This window comes from Eschrichtius robustus, chromosome 13, assembly GCF_028021215.1.
Source record: "Eschrichtius robustus isolate mEscRob2 chromosome 13, mEscRob2.pri, whole genome shotgun sequence".
In the NCBI taxonomy this organism is placed as follows: Eukaryota; Metazoa; Chordata; class Mammalia; order Artiodactyla; family Eschrichtiidae; genus Eschrichtius; species Eschrichtius robustus.
Window position 1 is genome coordinate 10,717,226 of NC_090836.1, and position 18,562 is coordinate 10,735,787.

The 18,562-nt window shown below is 44.6% G+C and overlaps 1 long non-coding RNA gene and 1 pseudogene across 1 annotated transcript; both read left to right on the top strand.

Annotated features, from left to right (window-relative positions):
• Positions 1–2,803: 2,803 nt before the first annotated feature.
• Positions 2,804–4,315, top strand: LOC137775583 (splicing regulator SDE2 pseudogene; annotated as a pseudogene).
• Positions 4,316–11,019: 6,704 nt separating this feature from the next.
• LOC137775584 (uncharacterized) lies at positions 11,020–16,970 on the top strand. The gene is made up of 3 exons (XR_011076045.1): positions 11,020–11,116; positions 14,366–14,464; positions 16,726–16,970. It is a non-coding gene; the product is annotated as an uncharacterized lncRNA (long non-coding RNA).
• Positions 16,971–18,562: the final 1,592 nt, after the last annotated feature.

Sequence of the window (18,562 nt, forward strand, 5' to 3'; positions counted from 1 at the left end):
GGCCGCGATAATGAGAGGCCCGTGCACCGCGATGAAGGGTGGCCCCCACTTGCCGCAACTAGAGAAAGCCCTCGCACAGAAACGAAGACCCGACACAGCCATAAATAAAAAATAAATAAAAAATTTAAAAAATAATAATAATAAAACAAGGAGAATCAAACATTTAAAAAAAAAAAAAAGAAAAAGAAAAAAACCCATACCCAGGCCCTGTTCTTTTCCTTTGCCTGGAGCTATAGATACCCTTGGCAATCTCTCACTCTCTATGCGATTTCTTTTTCTTTTTTTCAAATGGAAATATAATTGACTTACAATATATTTGTCTCAGGCGTGCAACATAGTGATTCCATATTTTTATTCATTACAAAATGATCACCACCCTATGTGGTTTCTGAGGGCAGATTTCAGAGGCAGTCCTCAGGAAAACTTTGCAAGGAGCTGTTGTGTGTGTAGTGGATCTCAAGCACCAGATCCAACCATGATCTTCAACAGAAAAGAAGATGAAACTTTAATGAAATTTGGTTACCAGCTGCTTTGAGTCAGATCCCCTTCCATAATATGATCTACCAAACCTGCTGGATTTTTATCAACTCAATTTAAAAAGCTCTGAGAAACCCATGTAGCTATGCCCTGAGCTCTGGGACATGGTGGTAGAAGTTAGCACCATACCCTGTGATTATGTAAAGCTACTTCCTTTCTCTTAAGAAGGAATAATTCCAGATCAACTATTTTTTTTACCCACAAGAAATTGAAATAGTAAAAGCATACATTGTTTTAGCCGGTATCTTTTAAAAAATTTTTTTATTGAAGTATAGTTGATTTACAATGCTGTGTTAATTTCTGCTGCACAGCAACGTGATTCAATTATACATCTATGTATTCGTCTTCATATTCTTTTCCATTATGGTTTACCACAGGATACTGAATGTGGTTCCCTGTGCTATACAGTAGGACCTTGTTGTTTATCCATTCTATATATAATAGTTTGCGTCTAGCATGATATCTTTATGAACAAGCTATCTTCATGAAAAAGGCAGGTCTAATGATCATAGAGTTAGGTGGAGTCATAAGTCAAACATCCAAGAAAAGGTCATTTATTAGCTGGAGGTCTCTAGTGGTGTCCCACAGGGCTCTGTTTTTGGATCTGTTTGGATAACATTTTTATTGACCACTTGGGTAAAAATAAAGCATATTTCTCAAATTTTGCACATGACACAAAATTAGGAAAGACTGAATAATAAAACCAGAATACAAATGTATTGCAGTAGACTGGAATAAAGATCCCAGACCAAGAATTTAGTTTAATAGATGTAAATGTATTCATGCCTCCAAAATAAATTACATAAGTATAGGTTGGAAAGGCTTGGTTCCACCGCAGGTTTTATGAAAAAGACCTAGTAGTTTTAGGTGTTTATTAGACTGATAAGATCCAACCTCATCCACCAGAACACAGGCACTAGTCCCCTCCACCAGGAAGCCTACACAACCCACTGAACCAACCTTAGCCACTGGGGACAGATACCAAAAACAATGGGAACTACGAACCTGCAGCCTGTGAAAAGGAGACCCCAAACACAGTAAGATAAGCAAAATAAGAAGACAAAAAAACACACAGCAGGTGAAGGAGCAGGGTCAAAACACACCAGACCTAACAAATGAAGAGGAAATAGGCAGTCTACCTGAAAAAGAATTCAGAATAATGATAGTAAAGATGATCCAAAATCTTGGAAATAGAATAGACTGATAAGGACCAAGCAGACAAAAAGCCAACTCAATCGAAGGCAGCACTGATACCATTGTGAAGTCTGGGTCAAGGCAGGTGCTATTCCCACTGAACTTGGGGCAGGTTATGCCGCATCAGAATATTAAATCCATTCCTGTGCATCTCACCGTAATGGAGGAGCGTCTAACAGAGGAGCTATTTTTAGAACTACGTGATATACAGCATGGTTGGTGGTATTGGAGATATTTCATCTGGAAAGGAGAAGACTTTGCAGTGTGTATGACCATCATCACTGCTAACATTTATTGTGTGCTTCCTCTATGCCAGCCTCCATTTAAGTGCTTTACTTGTTTCATATAATTTAATACTTATAAAAACCATATGAGTTATTATGATCATCATCTCCCTTTATTTAACAGCTGCAGAAATGGAAGCATTAAGAGGTTAACTAGTGTCCAAGGTGACACAGTTGCCAAGTGGGAGGGCTGGGAGTCAAAGCTGGAGGGCCACCTCTGGATCTCCTATGCACAGCTGCAGCCTGCCTCAACTACCTGTAATCATGACGGCACAGCAGACGGCTCCAGGGTTAGAAATTGGAGGGAGATGGATCCCAGAAGAGCTGCCTGTGAAGTGGTGGGTTATCTCTTGCTAGAAGTGTTCAAGGTCAAGGGTGCTCTGCTGAGGATGATGTGGGGAATTCTGTGTTAGGAATGAGGCTGGAGTAGATAACCTCAGGGAGTCTTGTAACCCTCAGGGCTCTGGACTTCTACTTGATGCGTTGTTGTTCTTGGTGCCCTCACCTTTTAGTAAGTGTTATTATTGGGTGTCTTAATCCATCCCCTGGCTGGTAGTTGTATTTTACAGAACCTTTCTTCATAGCCTTGCTTTAGAATGGAAGGTGCCTTGTGAATAGAGTCTGTGCTATATTTAATTTTGCATTACTGTGGACATGATGATGATGATGTAGAATCCTTTGCAACGATACTTGAACTTTATAAAAACCAGTGTGCCCCAACCCCTTGCCTCGGGTACATGCACTCCATGCCTGAAATATTGCCTGATTTAGTTCTTTACTCAAAAGCTACTATGTCGGCTTCTGGGAGTCTTGAGATTCGGCGACTGGGTGAAATGGCGGAGGCTGCGGCCCTGGTGTGGCTTCGGAGCCCCAGCTTCGGATGCAAGGCGGTGTGGTGTGCCTCCGCCCCGCGCTCCGTACGCGATTTTATCCACCTACACTGCCAAGATCAGGATGTTCCAGTGGAATGCTACTGTGTGAAATGCAATGGATCACTCGTTAACACCAGTGACACAGTGCAGCATGGAGCTGTTTATAGTTTGGAACCCAGACTTCGTGGTGGAAAAGGAGGTTTTGGCTCTATGCTCCGAGCACTTGGTGCTCAGATTGAGAAGACAACCAATCGAGAAGCTTGCCGGGATCTCAGTGGAAGGAGACTGCGAGATGTCAATCACGAAAAAGCAATGGCTGAATGGGTAAAACAACAAGCCAAGCGAGAAGCTGAAAAGGAGCAAAAGCGCCTGGAACGATTGCAGCGGAAGCTTGCAGAACCCAGGCACTGCTTCACCAGCCCCGACTACCAGCAGCAGTGCCATGAGATGGCCGAGCGTCTGGAGGATTCCGTCCTCCGAGGTATGCAGGCTGCCTCCAGCAAGACAGTATCAGCAGAAATCCGTGAGAGTCGGAAACGGCCTAACAAATCAAAAACAGACAGAACAGCCAGTGCAGAGAAAAAGAAATGCTTTTGGTTGGGCATGGAAGGACTAGAGACTGCAGAAGGGTCTGGCTCTGAGAGCTCCGATAATGACAGTGCAGAAGCACCTAGTACTTCAGGAATGAGCTTTCACGTTCCCCAAAATGGCAGTGATGGTGTTGAGATGGCAGCCGAATTTCCTAGTAGCTCTCAGCAGGCAAGAGTATTGAGTGCAGACTCTGGATCACGAGAAAAACTACAGACCCCTGTGACGGACTCTGGGAATGATATTTCAGAAGACTTGTATGCTGAGCTGGGAGAGGCATCTACCCAGGAGTACATGGAAAGGAAGATGGCTATAGAAACAGAGAAAACCCAGGAGAAAAATGAGGCAGAGAGTAAAGAACCCTTAGAAAAGGAAGCAGCTGGAGTTGGACTGAATAAGGAGCAGGAGACCAAAGAAATGACTGATGGGGAAAGAGCTGCCAAGGGAGCACCTGGAGAAGATAGGGAAAACATACCTGTTGCCAAGCTGGAGGAAAGCCAGTCAGGAAACACAGATATTGGTCAGGAAACTGTAGATTTACTGGCATTCAGCTCTGTTGCAGAAGTGGAGTTGCTGGGTTTGGAGAAGCTCAAGTGTGAACTCACGGCCCGGGGACTGAAGTGCGGGGGCACTCTCCAGGAGCGGGCGGCGAGGCTCTTCTCTGTCAGAGGACTGGCAAAGGAGCGGATAGATCCAGCTTTGTTTGCCAAGCCTTCGAAAGGGAAGAAGAAGTGAATTTCATCAGAGCTGATTTCCTGTTTCTTTATAGGCTAGCGCTTACAACCTGTATAATGTTGACTCTTGGACATTATTCTTGTTGCTATTAAAGGTGACTTTTTAATAACCAAAAAAAAAAAAAAAAAAAAAGCTACTATGTCTTAAGTCCAAAAACTACTAGTCCCTGTTGTTCTTCAAGGGTGATTCATGGCATAAGAACGCTATGATTTGTATTGCTCAGCAAAATCAAAAAGGCTTGTGGGTTGCACTTGGACAGCATGAGCTTAGTCCTCTGAGTCATGAGCCCATGAAGTCTGTGAACACTTGGGAACCAGGATGAGGGTCAGAGGGAGCATCTGATTGTACTTAGCTAGTCGAGAGACAGAGAGAGACAGAGACAGAGAGAAGAAGGAGAAGGAGAAGGAGAAGGAGAAGGAGAAGGAAAGAAGAGGAAGAAGAAGAAGAAGGAGGAGGAGGAGGAGGAGGAGGAGGAGGGGAGGGGGAGGGGAGGGGGAGGGGAGGGGGAGGAGGAGGAGGAGGAAGGGGGAGGGGAGGGGAGGGGGAGGACCAGGGCTCTGGAGAGGGGGGAAAGTGTGGGAGTGGAGGTGAGGAGATGGGGAGAGAGGGTTGAAAGGCAGGAGGAAGGGTTGTAACATCAACCAAATAATGGCAAAATAATGAAGAAAAAAGCATTGTAAGGTGAAATAAAAGTTAAGGACTTAAGAATCAGAAATTCAGGAAAACATTAAGCTCCAGTTCCCAGAGTGTCATGAACTGTCTGTGATATGGGGCAGATGGGTTTGACCTCATCACAGAACCTCCTATGAAGAATGGCTATTTTTCCCTCTAAGTTCCCAGAAGTTCCCTGAATCATGAAAGAGGGGGACGGTGTGAGGAGAAGCAGCCTCTGAAGGCACAGACCCTGGCATGTGGTTCTTCTGATTGCATTCACCCTCCCCTCCCTCCCCCCCTCCCCTCCCCACCCCCTTCAAAGGCACTGGCTGGGGCCTCTGTCCCCTCCTTTTCCTGACACACCACACCTGGAGGCAGTGACACACCAAACCAGAACCCGTTTATTTTCCCCAGGTCACTGGGGCGTGTGCGTGCGTGCGTGTGTGTGAGTTTTGCATTTAATTCTAGGAGAAAACAAGAGGATAGGGGGAAAAAGAGTTCTTGGGAATACCCTGGGGGTCCAGTGGTTACGATGGTTAGGACTTTCACCAAGGCCTGGGTTTCATCCCTGGTCGGGGAACTAAGATCCCGCAAGCCACATGGCATGGCCAAAAAAAAAAAAAAAAAAATATTGGCCTTGGTTTAAAAAGAAAAAAAAATTGTTCTTTATCAAGCCCGCATAAGGGATAAACGGAAGAGTTTTCATGCTCTGCAAATACATTTTTCCAGCGGCCTGTGGGAGTCTCTGAAATCCCAGTACGTGTGTGAGGTGTCCGCCTGTGTAAGCACATGTGCACTCCAGCCCCCAGCCCTCCCCCCGGCAATACACATATCTACCCTTGCCTATAGCCACAGATCAGATGGAACCGTAAGGTACGGAGAGCCCTTCCCACAAGCGTGACGAAACGATTATCCTTGATCCCGGTCGCTGCCTGTATGCATACATATTATCAAGCCAAAGAAAACATATTTCCATTCAAATCAGTAGCAGATGAGAAGGTTGCTGAGTGCGTAGCTGAGAAGGGATGCATGCCAACCACTGTCCCTTACTCAGGGTGCATGACCTATCCCTGGGACCTCGGTCTCCACAATCTCACGTACCCTAAGGGTTGGGTCACAACCAGACGGCATTACCCCACTTGCTCCAGCTTCCCAGACCCCTGCTTTTCTCAGAGTGTCCCATCAGCCAGAAATGCATTCCAGTCTGAAAAAACCTTTCCATATACAGTGAAGAAATTTGAGCATATAACCTAAATACCTAGTCGAGGTTAATCCCAAGTAGGTTTTCACGAGATGGTTCGGTTTGGGCCTAAAGCCTTAAGTAGGGCCTTCTAATCAGTTCACCTATTGGGGCACTTAGAAGTGGTGCAAATAATTTAAGGCACACAGGGGTAAATGGACACTGCTGTGCGTTGTCCCACATAGCCAGTCTGGGTCTCTGGTCTCCCCAAACCCTGCCTGCTGCCCCAGTGCCTAGGGAATCAACATTTTGCCACCCTTGTCATCCATTCCACTCAATGCCTCTCTCCTGTCTGGTTCTGACCCTTCCGGGTAGAGTTCTTTTTTTTTTTTTTTCTGACTTGGAAATAAGTTGTTTTTTTTTTTAACATCTTTATTGGAGTATAATTGCTTTACAATGGTGTGTTAGTTTCTGCTTTATAACAAAGTGAATCAGTTATACATATACTGATATGTTCCCATATCTCTTCCCTCTTGTGTCTCCCTCCCTCCCACCCTCCCTATCCCACCCCTCTAGGTGGCCACAAAGCACCGAGCTGATCTCCCTGTGCTATGCGGCTGCTTCCCACTAGCTATCTATTTTACGTTTGGTAGTGTATATATGCCCATGCCACTCTCTCACTTCGGCCCAGCTTCCCCTTCCCCCTCCCCATATCCTCAAGTCCATTCTCTAGTAGGTCTGTGTCTTTATTCCCGGCCGTGCAGCGCAGCATGCGGGATCTTAGTTCCCCGACCAGGGATCGAACCTGTGCCCCCTGCAGTGGAGGCGTGGAGTCTTAACCACTGGACCGCCAGGGAAGGCCCCGAGTTCTTAATGTTTCAATCACTCATTTCTGAGACAAGTTTCTCCGTCAGTTCTTCCCTCGAGGGGGTCCAGCTCTACACGCCTCTCACTGGAGTCTCCCTGCCCCGGCCGCTGCAGCTCTTCCCCTTCACAACATTTGCATCTCAGCTCAAATGTCACCTCCTTAATGAGGCCTCCCACCTCCAGTCTATTTAATGCTGGTCTCCCCTAGCAGCTGGTCTTCCGAGTCATCAGTCTGTGTGCTTCAGAGCGCTTATAATTTGCAATTACATTTCTGTGTTGGTTTACTTGCGTTTCTCCCACTATTCTGAATGTTTTAGAAAGACAGAAAATTGTTTTGTTTCCTCCTGTAGCCCCAGGGCCTAGCACAGTGCCTGCGCAGGTAGGAGAATTTATTGCAGGAACCAATAAATTTTGGGGGAGAAAGGTAATTCTTTTGTTTGTCACAGGCTAATTAGGATTATGGCACCTCCCACAGAGAGCACCACGGTCAGATTCCCTCTTGTTTGCTCTGGTGTCTTCGGTGTCATTTATCTTTAAATAATTGTGATGAATTTCAGCTGATCAACCATCCGATTCTTTTGTTTGTTTCCGTACAAGAACACTTAACTCCAATGTGATACAAGCTATTCACAAGCCTGAGCCTCGGAGGAAGGAAAAGAAATTCTTTACTTTTTGGGCTGAGTGCATTTCATCACGTCCAAGTTTTATTTCCCTGAGGCTTTTCTTTGTCAAGCTTGGGAAAGTGCTGTTTCCTAGGAGAACTACATAAGAACAAACTTCAAATATGAGAAAAGAGAAAGGCAGCCCCCAAGGCAAAAATCAAAGAAGCATTTTAGATTGATTCCCCCTTCCCCAGCCCCGCCAAGATCGATGGCAATCTTTTTTTTTTCAAGTGCATTCCTTTTCTAAACTGACTTGAACAAAATGGATGAACAAGGACCTTTCAGACTGTATAAACCAAACTGGAAATAGATGAGAGTGTCAGCAAAGAGGCTCGGAAAGGATTTATCTTCCTAAATCTCAAGGCAGTAAGCTGCTTCTGGCAACATTTTCTCTTAGGAAAACTGGGTGAGTGCGTCCTGGGTTGGGACTGGATGGGAGTGGGCGAGGGTCAGCAAGGATGCGGCAGGCGTGGGGTCGGAGTGAGCTGAACATTACACGGGACAAGGGGAGAGAAGAACATGCAACCTGGAAGCTGAATGTTCCTGGGGACAGGACTGACTCATAAAATCTTTCCATTGATTATGCCATATCAAGCCAATCACTTTCTGCCTTCTCGGGCCAAATTGGAAAAGCCCAGGCAGACTTTGCTCCAAACCAGAGCAAAGAAGAAGCCTTCTCTTGTCAGCAGAGCAGCACTTCCCAAACTCATGCTATCTTAAGAGTCACATGGGAACTTGTTAAAAAGGCAGAGTCCCAGGGCCCTCTCTGGAGGTTCTGATTTAGTAGGTCCGGATCCAGGTATGAGAAGTTATATTTGTAACAAGTGTCCCAGATGATTCTTCTGATTGGGCAGGTTTGGGGAAAGGCGTTGGAGAGTTAGCTACGTTTGTCCTCATTTTCTAATCCACCAATCTTCCAGGCAAGCCCCGGCAGCTGCCTTCCCCACCTTTGAACTCAAATCCAGAGGAAGACTCTCGTCTGCTCTCTTGTTTTGGAGCTATAGTGTGATTCTGCAAACAGGGCTCCGGTTCCGTCCCTGGAGGGATCTTGGTGGAGACCTCCCACTGTTAAAGGTGGAAGTGGCTATGGAAGCAACGGCATCAGGAGGGAATCCCCTTAGGGATGGAGCAGGCTTCTCCACCACTAGGCATTCTGGGGCCCTTTCCTCATGCTCCCCGTAAAAGCACATCTCCTCTCACAACACCCGCCTCCACCTCTTAGCTCATTCCCGAAACTCTCTCTCTGTTTCTGGTGGAACTCCACAGCCTTGGATTCAGATGACTGTGCATTTCCACTTCCAACTCAACCGGTTCAACACAACTCATCTGCTGCCCTCTCCATTTCCAGATCTGTTTCTCCTCCTGGACCCTCCACCTGGGGTCACCTCTTTTACAAACTCCTCCGCCGAGTTACCCAGGTCAGGATCCTGGCACCTTCCTCTTCCTCATTCTGTACATCGAAACCTAAATATCTGTTTAACCGCAGTGGTTTGCAAGCCTGGCTGCAAAACAGAATCATCTGGAAAGATTTAAGCACATACCCATGCCTGGGCTCCACTCCCAGAAATTCTGATTTAAATTGGTCTGTGGTGAGGTCAGGCCATGGAGAGCTCTTAAAACTTCCTAAGTAATTCTAACATCAGCCAGGGTTCCCTCTCCAGCCGCCGTCCCACCCTTTCCCACCAGGCAAATCTGATCCATCCGCAGGGCTGGGGCCAGGGTGGGGAGAGCGGAGCTCTTACCTCCGGCACAAAATTCAAGGGAGCGCCAAAACCCTCAGTCATCAAGATAAATTACAATATTTAAAAGAACCAAAATTAGTGCAAAAAGTCCATGATCAACAACACAGAGACATTTTATAAAAAAACAGGCTGTCACGGTTTGTTTGTTTCACGACCCTGCGTTATTTCGCAACAGGAACAATTTTTTCCAATCAGGCTGCGGTTCCCGGGCTGGTGTGCCTGTCAGGTCCCTCCCAGGGGGTTTATGAGGGTTGACAAAGGCGTGTAAACAGATTGTGCAATGAAGGGCTCTAGATATTTTTTGACTGGAGAGCTTTTGTTAACTTTTTCCATTAGGTTCAAAATGTGGGAGGATTTGTTGATAAGCGTGCACAGGGGTACACATGCCTCTGCCCCAGCTTCCAGGCTGAACGGCCACTCCTTTCCGTGTCCTTCACACCCACATCCAGATTCCTGCTTTTGGGATATAAGCCCGGTATGAGCCGAGGAAACCCAGTTCTCCAGCCTCATCTCTTACTGCTTTCCGCTTTGTGTGTTTCTGCTCTGGCAATAATGAATGCCTTGCAGTTCTCCAATACGCCTTGGTTTTCTTTGCAGCTATGCCTTTGCACTGACATGTTTTCTGCCCTGCAAATCTGGGTCATTGCAGTCAGTTGCATAGTTGTTGTTGATTTCTGCACTGCGCCAAGACACCTGGCTGAGATGGTGAGTGGGGTTGGAATTCAGCCTTGCTCTGCTTACCAACCTCCGTGCCCTTAGCATAGGCTGCATCCCTGGGGGCTGCGGGCATGTTTTCTGATTCATCCACCAAGAGGGGGCACGTTTTTCTAACTTAAACAAAGATGCCCTGTTAGCGGCTGCTCAGAGTATCATTCCCAACGTCATCTGCCCCATGAATTTCTACCTACCTCCCGTGTAAGACAGAGCTCAAGCTTTGACCTCTATTGGGAAGTCTTTCTTGCCCTCGGTCTCTGAGACAGAGTGACTCTAAGTTACCACCTTGCCCTCTGCATGCTTTTATGACGGCAGCTGTCCCAGTGAAGTGTAATTATGTGAACAGCTGTAAAGCCACACGCCTGGCAGAGAGGTCTGGCCTATATCAGTTAAATTCAGGATGGTTTTTCTTTAATCTAAGGATGCCTTTGTAGAACACTGGAAGAACAAGTGGTAAAGTAAAATATTCGGACAAGTACCTCCTTGTTTTACGTTAAGGTACCAGACAATTTGTTCAGTGGCTACGACAGTCAGTCAGGCTGGGCTGGGCAGGCGGACGTAACAACCCCAAATCTGGGCAGCTTACAATAAGAAAGTTCTATTTCTTGCTCACACCGTATGTTCATCATGGAACCCAGATGGATGCAGCAGCCACTGTTTGAAGCTCTGCTTGCCACATGGTGGAGGAAAAAAGTTCTTGACCTTGTTGGACCAACAATTAATTGCTTCTGCCTGGAATCAGCTTTGGCAATGACATCATTTCTGCTCCAACTTATTGGCCAGAATTAATGTCGTGGTCCCACCCAACCTCAAAAGGGAGAAAAAGTGCCATCCTACCATGGGCCTGGACGGCAGGAGAGTTTGGAAACATTTGGCAAATAGCACTGCTGACTCCCACAGCTGACATTTTCCATAAAATTGACTGACTTTTCTTATTTCCTAAATAGCCATTTCTACCAGTTGTTTTGGCCTTCACAAAAATGCATTATCAACAGCAGGACATGGCAATAACAACTATAGCTAAAGCACAGTCTTTTTTGGAAACCTTTCAGTGACATCTCTGTCCACAAATAAGGATTCTTTGGAGGTATGCGTCTATTTTATTTTATAGTTCAGATTGTATTGTACAAAACAGCCGAGTGATGGTGGCCCAAGGGCAGTTTTAGATTCTTAGTATCTTAAGAATAAATAAATAAATAAATAGTCTAATCCATCCAATAGATCAAATGAGATAGACAGTGGATGTGAAAACCATTTGTAAATTGTAAGATGCTAAAAAATAAAAACGCATTATTATTAGGCTAATGCACCAGTCAACCCAAATCTTTATGTTCTAAGATCTCCTCCTGCTATAGGTATCTTCTCATTTCTTTTCCATAGATTTTCGTTTGCTTTTAAAACAAACCCCTAATAAGAACAGAACCACAGAAAACATTCTTTCAGTCTGAATCAGCTATATATTCAAAACAAAAAATTGGAAAGCTCAGTTTTTCCAGAAACAAATTGCCCTGGGAATGATGCCACTGAATTAGATATTAAGGAATTTAAAGATGAGTTGAAGATGAAGTCTATACAAGTTTCTTCTGCATGCAGATAAAGTCCAGGTGGAAACTACATCCAAACGTTCCCTTTGTAGCATATATTTTAAAAAGCCCAGCCCCCCTCCTTATACTCAGGTGGAAGATGTACAAAGCCTTCAACTCCTAATAACAATAATTAAGGGGTGAATTTCAAAAAGGAATTTTAAAAGCACAATGTGCTCCCTTAGTGCGTTTATATCATATAAAGAACATGTCACAGTTAAGAAGTGTCAGTTCTATAAATTGAAATATATATGCAATGCCATAATTTGTATCTTTTCTTTGTCTGTGTTTTACACCTTTTTAAATGGATAGCTTCTTCTCTTCTGCTTCACAGCATAGACTCCATTATCCTACAGTTAGTGGACAGTAATGGATGGCAACTGAAATTCCTACCAGTTTAGTTTATCTTGAATCCTGTGATGACACAGAACTTGTGACTCCAGGATTTGTGACTGTAATCATGTGAAAATCCTGTTGAAATGAAAAATTACGTTAACCTCCAATTAAATAATTTATGTGTAAAAATGTGAATAAATCTCAGATCAAATATCAAACATTTAGATGTGAATTGGGTTTCTCTAAGAACGTAGAAAAGTCAATATAATCCTCTAAATTTTCACATTAAAAAAAAGTCTGCCCAGAGGACTCTTTTCCAAACCCAGACTTGATTTAACCACATCCTAAATATGGTTCAAGTTCTAATAGTTTCACTATCTTTAGAAAAATCCAAGGACTTCCCTGGCGGTCCAGTGGTTAAGACTCCACGCTCCCAGTGCAGGGGGCCCGGGTTTGATCCCTGGTTGGGGAACTAGATCCCACATGCTGCGTGGTGTGGCCAGAATTGGGTTCTTACTATCTAAAACCTTGGTCAAGTGGCTTAATCTCCCTGATCCTCAATTTCTTCATCTGCAAAATAACAACATGCCTTGCAAGTGTGTACCTTGCCTGTGCATAAATATTAAACAAAAAAATCCAGAAAGATAGCAGATGGTATTTCCAAAGTGTACTTGGTAGTTCTTTGAGTGATGGATGAGATCAGTAGTAGAAATTCATCCTTGAACTCACCTCTCTGATCTCAGAGTTTGACCATCCTAGCAACCCAATCCCTCTGATTTTCCTGAGACATTCTTTTTTTTTAAAATAAATTTATTTATTTATTATTTATTTATTGGCTGCACTGGGTCTTTGTTGCTGCACGCCGGCTTTCTCTAGTTGCGGTGAGCGGGGGCTACTCTTCATTGTGGTGCATGAGCTTCTCACTGTGGTGGCTTCTCTTGTTGCGGAGCACAGGCTCTAGGCTTGTGGGCTTTAGTAGTTGTGGCTCGCAGGCTCAGTAGTTGTGGCTCGTGGGCTCTAGCGTGCAGGCTCAGTAGTTGTGGCGCACGGGCTTAGTTGCTCCGCGGCATGTGGGATCTTCCCGGACCAGGACTCGAACCCATGTCCTCTGCATTGGCAGGCGGATTCGTAACCACTGCACCAGCAGGGAAGCCCCCTGAGACATTCTTGAAGGCAGTCCAGGAAAGGCATTCTAATAATGCTTTAAGTAATGGTGATCTTTATGCCTCCTGAGGTAGTCACTTTGAAGTCCTTTGAATAAATAAGTTCTGATATATGTTAAAATGCAAACATAATTCTAACTAATCTATCTTTGAAGAGTAGCAACATGATCTCTCACTGGAGACCAGCGGCTTAAAACTGGTCTTAGCCATTAAGACATTTTAAACAGCTCCCAGGGACTTCCCTGGTGGTCTAGTGGTTGAGAATCTGTCTTGCAATGCAGGGGACGCTGGTTTGATCCCTGGTTGGGAAACTAGGATCCCACATGCCACAGGGCAACTAAGCCCACGTGCCACAAGTAGAAGCTCATGTATCGCAACAAAGTGAAGAGCCCTTGCGCCACAACGAAAGATCCCACGTGCCGCAACTAAGACCCAACGCAGCCAACATAAGTAAATAAACAAATATTTTTTTAAAAAAGACATTTTAAACAACTCCAAGAAAAAGTCTTTCTTTACTCAGATGTCAAGCTTGACTTCTCAGAAGTTAAAGATGTTCACTCCCATTTAATGTTAACTGAGAAGCACTTCTTTCAGATGCAAAATACAGAGGTTTTTGTACCAAGGAAGAAAAAACAAGATTTTCTAGCTTATTTCTCATGAACTGTGTACTTTTGAAATAGATGATTAGGCTTATTCAAAGAAAGATGCTACAGAAGTATCTTGTTTACCATCTGAGTTTGAAGAAAAAAAGAGACTTTTATTCTGCCATAAGTTGGTGTGTGACAGCCCTGTGTCTCCATGTCATCAGAGAAAGTTTCTGGGAAAAGGTAGATTCGGAACTGATTGCGGAAGGAGGAAAAGAAGGATAAGAAGGCATAAATCTGGCCAATGTGAAGTAGATATAATCCTAGGAAAAGCGAGCATTTGTTTAAAGGAAGAAAGAAGAAGGAATAATGGGTAGAGAGAATGAGGAAACTTGAACCTGACCAGACCACAGGTTGAAATAAGGCATAAGTAAAAGACCCTTTAAGCTTATGGAGAGATCATGGAATTTAATGTAGAGAGAAACAAATCTTTGATCCTCTGGATCAGGAAAAAATTCATCAAGATGAAGGATATATTAATTCTACCTGGGCAGGTATTTCATCAGCACCATGCTCTACTGAGCAAACCAGCCATGCTCTACCAGGAAGGCGTTTTATTTTATTTTATCTTATTTTATTTATTTTTTTGGCCACACTGCGTGGCATGCAGGATCTTAGTTCCCTGACCGGAGATTGAACCCGGGCCCCCTGCAGTGGAAGCGTGGAGTTCTAACTACTGGACCACCAGGGAGTTCCCTCCAGCAGGAAGGTATTTCGTAATGAATTTTTTCATTGATACCCTTTCTTTTGGTAAATGAATAAAATCAGAAAAATAAAATCAGAAGAGGATGATCTAAAATACTTAAGTGAATAAACAGCTTTTGCATTCAGTAAATGAGTTTAGATCTTCAGATACTCCATGTTGAATTGAGTAATTGAGTAATTGAGTATAATATGCGTATCGTAAATAGTTTTCTTAAAATTTATTTATTTTATTTACTTACTTTTGGCTGAGTTTGGTCCTCACCGCTGTGCACGGGCTGTCTCCAGTTGCAGCGAGCGGGGGCTACTCTTTGTTGCAGTGTGCTGGCTTCTCATTGCGGTGGCTTCTCTTGTTGCAGAGCACGGGCCCCAGATGCATGGGCTTCAGTAGTTGTGCCTCGCGGGCTCAGTAGTTGTGGCTTACGGGCTCCAGAGCGCAGGCTCAGCAGCTGTGGCACACGGGCTTAGTTGCTCCGTGGCATGTGGGATCTTCCCAGACCAGGGCTCGAACAAGTGCCCCCCGCGTTGGCAGGTGGATTCGCAACCACTGCGCCACCAGGAAAGCCCCATAAATAGTTTTGTCTATTATTTTAAGTGGTTCCTCATGGATCCCAACTTAGAAGACTATTGAGGTTTTTAGCTTTACATGAATTGCTGCATAAACTCAAAAGAAATGAATTGGTATTTTCACTAAAATATTCTATAATTTCATAAAATTATATTTTCCTGGATTAATCTCTCCAGAGTAGGTCACTCATCATGCATGCTAGACCTTCCCTAGCTGCCCAGAGGATAATTCCCTGCCCACAGCATCTCGCTGAGAGAGCAGACATATACAATCAAGTCTGCACCGCAAGACCAAGCCGCACATAGCTGAATGGACCAGTGGTGGGTACTGGATCCAAGGGCAGCCAATCCACAGGCTGAATGTAAATGAAGAGGCTGGCCAAGGCAAAGGAGTACCCAATCAGAGACAATGATGATCAGCTGGACCAAGCAGACTCCCACTCAGGAATCTGAATTATGACATATGGGGAGAGAATAAGTCAGCGGCTAGTGGGTGGATGGACGTGTGAAGATACCACAAAAGGAAATAGTGAGGAAAGTATCAAAGTGGCTGAGGGGGATTGTGGGGCTGGGGCAGGAGACAACAGGGTCCACCCAACACCTGACAGTATTCCATCTCCATGAAGCCGGCGGCTGTAGTGGGTTCCCGGAGAGAGTTTTCGCTCCCTCCTCCCACATGTAACCTTACAACTCCATTCCTGAAACAGCCTGGAGGAGATACTTTGCAACCTTACAACCCCCCAAATCTAACTAGTATTAATGCACGGTCCAAAATTTGATAAAATTGTGCTGTAAACCTCGGAGGCAATTTGGTACAAAGAGGTTCGATTTTACCTTTACTGATTTTAGGGAAAACATTTTGGGAAACAATATTAGCCATCCTATATGACTTTAATAGGTTTATTGACATTTGTCAGCTGACTTAAACACCTCTCACCTACAAAACTGAACAGAACAAAATTATGTTGAAGGTGTCATTGTCATCATTTTGGGGATAAAAACTAGGAGATCAGTGATGATGTTTTCCCTCCAGAGAAGATGGAAGCTTGCATGGCTTGCTGTTCTCTCTCACATTAGGTTTCTTATGTGGTTTGTTGAATAGTATGCCACCTAATCAGTAGGTCAGAGTCTTAATGTTTAAACATTTTCTATTTTTTTATTACCAATAAGGGCAGAAGGTCAAACTCTTTGGTCGTTCACCTAGGTGCTTGCTTGTGCTGAGAACATTGCTCAGGGCACAGATTTGAAAAAGGAGCAGGTAATCTGAGTGCAGCAGAAAAATATATGAAATCGCTGGAACATTGTGTAGAGGGTGAGCCCTTGAGCAGCAGCTGGGAACCTGGATTCTAGTCGGTTCTGCCCCTAACAAGCCATATTATCCTGGGCAAGTCCCTTTCCTTGTCTGTAAAAGGAGGTGTAACAGAGGAAGAACAGAACTAACACCATGTTGAAACTGCCTCTCTCATTCTTTAGCCTGTGTATTCCATTACTTTAGCCTTGCACATCAAGAGTTAAACATTAGAGAAATGTTGCTTGTACCCAAATAGTTCATTAAACTCCTGAAGAAAGTTTCTATCCCACGGACTGGATCTGGATTAGTTATGGCTATTACTTATAGATAAGTTCTCTTTCAGCCTGGAAACCTTGCAACTAAGCAGAGATAAGAATGGGAAAGTAAAAATAACTGCTAACAACTTGAAGTTTTGCAGAAGCCTCGTGATCCAGCCTACGTGAGCAAGCAGAAGAACAAAGTTATGCTTCCCTTGAAGGCCAGGTGGCTCCAAGAAGCCTGCAATCCACCTTTATCCTTTAATCTTGAACCCTCTTGCTTCCCCTTTTCCCTTAGCATAAAAGAAGCCTGAATTCTATTCTGAGTTAAGATGGTCTTTAGGACATTAGCCCTCCATCTTCTTGGTTTTTTGACTTTCCGAATAAAGTTGCCGTTCTTTGCCCCAACACTTTGTCTCTGGACTGATTGGCCTGTTGTGCTGTGAGCAGTATGTGTCTGGACTTGATAACAGAGGAAGTGGTGTTCCTGAAATTCTCTGCATTGTATTATCTCCCCCACCAAAAACGTAAGCCCCGTCAGAGCAGCGTTGTGTGCCTTGTCCGCCTAGGACTGAGTCCGAGAACAATTCCTGGTACCTTGCAGGTGCTCGGGAAATACTCATCCATGCCGTGCACTGGTCATTAAAAGGGCTTTTTTTCAATATATGGAATCTTAGTTTCTTTTCAAAGTGTTTTCACATAGCAGGCGCTCAACACTCACTGGTCTGAAATATCACATTTGATTCTCAAGGGTGCACGCCTTACTTGTTAATACAGAAATACAGGCATGGAGAAGCCTCGTAGGGTGAGAGAGGAGTGGCCTGAGAGTCAGAAGACCTGGCCCAACACAAACTACCGTGTGACTTTGGACAAGTCATTCCATTTCTCCGAGGCTCTGTTTTCTCATCTGCGAGGTGGGAGGCTGAATTAGACTCTAAAAATCCTTAGGGCAACACGCCTCTGACTCTGGTCCTGTTATACCTGTTATATCTAACAAATGGGTCTTTTTTTTTTTTTTTTGAAAGTGAAGGATCTTTTTTTTTTTTTTTTTTTAATTTATTTATTCACTTATTTATTTATTTTTGCTGTGTTGGGTCTTCGTTCCTGTGCGAGGGCTTTCTCTAGTTGCGGAGAGCGGGCTCCAGACGTGCAGGCTCAGTAATTGTGGCTCAAGGGCCCGGTTGCTCCGTGGCATGTGGGATCCTCCCAGACCAGGGCTTGAACCCGTGTCCCCTGTATTGGCAGGCAGACTCTCAACCACTGTGCCACCAGGGAAGCCCCAACAAATGGGTCTTAAGGATGTATATATCCACTGGGAAGGATGGGAAGCTGCATGAGGGATGAAGGAAAAGTAATTAGGGCAGAGGCATCAGTGCATTAGAAACATCAAGACAGGTGGACTCTCCTTTTCATGTACACCTGAAATCCTTTACGAGCATCAACTCGGGTGGCTCTCCCTTTGCTGTTTTTAGTTCATCAAAGCAGGTCATTGACCTCAGTCACATCTGCTGCCGTACTCACTGTCATGAGGGTGCTAACATCATGGGAGAAACCTGCCAGATTGCAAGCCCATGAGATGCACAATTGTGGGGATCCTGAGGGTTCTGCTATAACTTTTATTGCAAATTCTGGGTCAATCATATTTAGGGGCCCTTTATAAAAATGACTAGAGGGGTAATCCAGTACTAAGTTGCTACTGACATCTATAATTTGTCATATTAGCATGACCATAATTTCATCAGACTGAGGTCTTTCGGTCCCATTAGTAAGAGATGCCAATTTGTCCTAGCATTACTGGGGAAGGGAATCTTTCAGTTACATGAATGAAGAAAGAGGGACTCCCCTGGTAGTCCAGTGGTTAAGAACCCGCCTTCCAATGCAGGGGAGGCGGGTTCGATCCCTGGTCGGGGAACTAAGATCCCACATGCCATGGGGCAACTAAGCCTGTGTGCCACAACTACTGAGCTCCAGCGCTGGAACAAAGATCCCG